Source organism: Zeus faber (assembly GCF_960531495.2).
Source record: "Zeus faber genome assembly, chromosome: 14".
NCBI classification, from domain to species: Eukaryota; Metazoa; Chordata; class Actinopteri; order Zeiformes; family Zeidae; genus Zeus; species Zeus faber.
The window spans coordinates 3,242,623-3,248,098 of record NC_137200.1 but is presented as its reverse complement, the minus strand read 5'-3'; positions in this window follow the sequence as shown (position 1 = coordinate 3,248,098).

The window sequence follows — 5,476 nt, the reverse complement described above, 5'->3', positions numbered from 1 at the left end:
ACGCACGCACGCACACAAACACACACACACACACACACACACACACAATTACAGTCCCAGCGCTGACAGATAAAAGAACACCTGCATCAGTGGCAGGACTCTGGAAGCTTGTGTGTCTAAGAGATAAAAGCCTTATGCAACATACGCCATCCATCCCATAATTACCCTCTATGTCACATTGGCTCTCATGTCCATCCACCCTCACTTTGCCCGCTCCCCCCTCACACACGAACACACACACACACACACACACACTCACACAGACACCATGTTGAAAAAAAGTATTGGGTTTCCGTGCTTTTGGACGACATTGATCTGTAAAATATAAACAACTACCATCGTCTAAATCAGGGATCCTTCATTTATTTCATGTTCATTCATGCTATTCTGCTCGCACGTACAGAAAACAGTGTCTAAGATCACGTCACGCTGTGATGTGACATGTCATTATATAAATATTTGTGTGAGTACGTGTGATTCCAATTTGGAAAAAGAAAACCGACACAGCCTTTTCAAAGCGCATTAGAGCACATCGCTCCAGAGGCAGAGGGGCTGAGACGTCTGATGTTAGAGTTACTAAAAAAATTCTATCAATATCCAAATCCTTCCTAAAATTCAACACTGGGCACACTGAAGACGAGTGAGAGGCTTTGACGTGGCCTAATTAAAAGTATTGTAAATGGCTAATGTTTCACTGAGTCAGAATGATGGCGCTCAATGTAGACTCCACTAGGACAGGGGGGACACTTGAATCTCCCTCATCATTAGCACTTTTCTTCTGCTGTTCTGACATTTTCAGGGAGAGAGAGAGAATGAAAGAAAGAAAGTACAGACGAGCCTGCAGGACTGGAGTCTGAAATGTTCTCTCTACTGCATCTTCATACATATAACTCGATAGGGCTCGAGACAAGAGACCAATTTCTGAGTAAAAATGCAACGTTTTTGGCGATGCAATGTTCTGGCAACAAAAGTAGCTTTTCTTTATATACATGGCCTTGTCTTGTGCTTAGTGTAAGAAAGCCATATCAAACATGTTATAATCTTTTGGTAGTTGACATATGTGGTGGTTCTAGGTTTATTTTTCCTTCATGAAAGTCATATGGGTTGCATGCCAAACTACTGAAAAATGTATGTGGCGTTTTCAGCTTACAATTACCGCAAAATGTGTCCCCCAGTGTGACATGAAAGTAAAAGCAGTAAAATCTATTTCCATATAAATGGTAATTCTTTCAGAAACTCCCCAGGTATTGTACTTCAATTGAAAAGGTATTACAAGCCCCCATAATTGTAATTATTTCTATTTAAAAAGGAAAAAAATGTATTTGTGTGTACAATAAGATAATACTGTTTTGTTTTAACCTAATGGTCATTTTTAGGCTTGGTTGTAATGACCAAGCATTTCCTTAGAGCTCATCTTGGAATGTTCACATGCTTTTATGTAATATAATGTTTCATAAGATGTAACTTTTTCTACCACCCTTTTGAGGTTCTCACTCCAAAGGATGACAAAAATAGCCCCCTCCGGCGGTTGTGGCAGAAAAGTGACAAAAACAGATAATTCGGGGATAAAAACGTACCCTATTTTGACCGCATGTGCCCTTTTAAATAACAATATTGTGTCACACCCTAGGATCAAGGATTTAGCGACACAATTTAACTAATCAGTGCTTGTGCTGTGGGGATGGTGTGGTTTGAGCAGCCACACCTGACCTGGATCTAGGTAATTGGGGGCCCAGGATCAGAGTTGCTGCATCCCTGTTGTTCGTTTGTTGGTCTAACGAGCAACACGTAAAATCCCCATCCCCACACACTCTCAGGAGAGAAGCCCTTGTCATTACACATCTCCATCTGCTCCTGGGCTCTCTACAATAAACTATTGTGTCTTTCAACCCCTTCGTCTGTGTCTCTGTGCCAGAGGTCCCTGACATTGCCACTTGGATGGCATGTGGTAGGCAAAACTGCAACACTGGCACCTGAACAGGAACTCTCCAGCAGAGGGAAGAGACACAGAGGGGCGAGACACAGAGGGGCCACCCGAAGACGCCCTGGAGCCACCAGCGGATCAATGGGTGGCCCCAACACCAACCCTCTCCCAACTGGCAGCAGCAGCAACCAGGGGGTCCAGCGGAGAACCAGGGGAAAAGCAGCTGCAGCAACCACCACAGGTAACCGCAGGTGGCTAGCTACTCCGCCCAGCAGCCACTGCCAGGACTATCCAGCAGCCCAGCAGCCAGGCCACCCCTCCAAGCAGCCCCCACAACAGCCAAGTCCGGCCACGCCTTCACCAGCCAGCACAGCAGCCCGAGGCCCCACGCTCTGGAAGGGATAAGGGGGCAGTCTGTCGTTGCACAGGGGGAAGGAAGCCGGTGGGCTGTGCTGTTCTGGGAACCAGGTCCCCTGGAAGGGGACCAGTTCATTTTCTTTGGACATTTGTTGGTGTGGCAGTTTCGCCACCATACGCCACCCAAGTGGCGTTTTCAGGGCCCTCCGGAACATATACGCAGAAGACAGGGAGTTGTAAACAACAATTTATTTGTAGAGAGTGGGCTAGCTGGAATTTATCCAGGAGCAGATAAAACATGTCATGACACAGGCTCTCATCCCGAGTGTGTGTGGGAATGGGGGTTTTAACCTGTTGCTCGTTAGACCAACCAACAAGCAACAGGTATGCAGCCACCCTGATCCCAATCACCTAGATCGAGGTCAGGTGTGGCTGCTCACCACACCATCCCCACACCACATACCCTCAACACCAAACTGAGACGAGGGAGACTACCTGACCCGAAGCCTACCCCCCCACCCCACCCCAGAGAAGCAGAGCAGAGAACAAAGAAAACAATCCTAAAATAAAGACATAGAACAGACATAGAATGTAATATGTGAGATCTCCTTGGAAAGAGTGGGCCATCACCAAACAGACTATATGCCTCAGCATTTAGACGTCACTTGGTGGTAGAATTATATCATTCATTAACATTGATAATTTTTTCTCTCACATGTGTGGTAGGCGAAACTGCCACAGCGCTTTTTTGAGTTTCATTTATATGAAATAATGCATATGATTTTCTATGAAAATTATAGTTATTTATGTTTTTTTTTAATATAAATGTTCAAAGTTCCCGAAACCATGTCCTTCACTAGTTTGATTGAAATGTACAACAAATTAAATTATTCATTGTGTAAGTTAACATGATAAATCACATATGAGTATTATTATTATTATTATTATTATTATTATTATTATTATTATTATTATTATTATTATTATTATTAATAATAAATTGCTCAGATGTACTAATTCTTCAGTTCCAGCCAGAATAGCAGCTCTGTGCTCCTCAGAACAAGCTCAAAGCAGACCATTAAATAAAAAAAAGGTGGTTAACAGGATAGTTGTGTGTATGTGTGTATATGATAGTTGTATGTGCTCTGGATTATTTCATTGGAAAAAGTGCACTGGGCAGAAAAAAGGAAAGGAAGAATAGGAAACACTGCAATAGACTTAAAAAAGAGACCTAAAACAAATTCCAATGCCTACTCTGTGGCTTTAAAATGCTGTGGAATCAATGTTTTGAAATTCATGGAGGTGGACATGATTATTATTATTATTATATATATTTTTTTTTTCTTTCTGACCAGACAACAATAATATATTATTTTGTACACAACACCTCCACAGGCACGGACTTGCTGACTTGCCGCTGGCCTTCGCGAATGCAGGCCTAATGTAGTGTTTGTTGAGGAAAGAGGTTGTGTGGGACACCGAACACATGGCCTAGTTGGGAGCGAGACATCTATCTGCCAGCGATGACCACCGTGTCTTCTGATATTCGCGACAGTCAGCAGTAAATCACATGGAGAAGGAGCACTCCAGCCTCCGGGGACACAGTGGCAAGGTTGTGTGATTGGTAGGGTGGGGTTACTGCGCTGTGTTGTTCCACAGCCACACTCCACTTCTGTGCAATAATGTGTAATAAACTGTGCAATAGTCTCTTATACTGTAATAAGTTAGACTATTCCATTATTAGCCGTATCTGTACTGATGTAAACATTGTATACATTGCTGTATACATATTATTATTTTTATTTATATTCATCATATAGACAAATATCCACTATATTCGTATTTATACCATTCAATATTCTGTAATAAAACTGTTATAAGGTTGAAAAATTAGATTTATTATTTAAAATTAAATTATTGTTAGAAAAATTATTTTGCTGAATGCTCTGTTTTCTAATAAACAATGAAGAGGAAAAAGGTTTTGGTCTCAAAGTGAATTTATTATCTTGTACAAGAGATGTGGATCAGAGATGTGCTTAAGGCAGCTCTCTGGGATCAACAGTTTATTTTGGGAAGTCAGAAACAATATATGGCGTCACAGATTCGTAAACTCTGCGACGGTTGAAAGGGTGCATTGTGTGTTGTTCTCGCTCTCCGCAGCTGCATCGCGGTGAGGCCTAAACACTGAGCTGAGCTGTGTTTGGACTGTCTGTGGGAAGTTACACTGTGTGCTGATATGTGATTACAAAGATTTACAAGGACATGTGTTCTTCTATGTTCTTCATTCTGTGTGTGCATAAATGTTTCTGTGATTACATAGATTTAGATATATTGTTACACACACACGTTTATATGGTCATGGTTATACAACATAGCAAAGTAATTAATAAAATTCCCATCACTAACCTATCCATTATCATTATCATTATTATTAGTAATTTCCCCCCGGGATTATTAAAGTATTTCTGATTCTGATTCTGATCAGCCGTGTCCATATTGTTATACATATTATTATTATAATTTTCTTTTATTTTTTATTTTATTCTTAATGTACAGAATTATCAGCTATATTCATATTTATACCCAGTTGATACATTTATTTATTTATTTATTTATTTAGAGCATTTAGCAGATGCTTTTGTCCAAATTGAATTACAATAGGTACATTAGACTTGAGAAAGAGAAACCACAACATATCATAGTCACTATGGTAGGAAAGATTGAATAAAAATTGAGCATAGTGGCTGCTACATAGCAAGGACAAGTGCATAGTAAGTACTACAATATAAGTGCTAGTAAACATACAAGTGCATGCATGTTTTGTTTTGTGAGTGTGTATGTGTGTGTAAGTGTGGATGTGTGTGAGGGATGGAAGGGGTTAGGGTCAGGCTATGCGGAGTCAAGGTGAAGTTTGAATAGTTGGGTCTTGAGTCTCTTGCTGAAACAGCAGACTCTGCTGTTCTGACGTTGGCCGGGAACTCGTTCCACCACTGAGGAGCCAGAACAGAGAAGAGTCGTGACGTCGCTGAGCGAGCATTGTTTGCTCTTAGCAATGGCGGTACCAGCCGGCCAGCTGAAGCGGTGTGATCGCGCTGGGGCGTGTGGTCCGACCAGTTTGGAGGTAGATGGGTGCAGTTTTATTGACAGCCTTGAAGGCCAGTACCATTGTTTTGTATCTGATGCAAGCTGCAATGG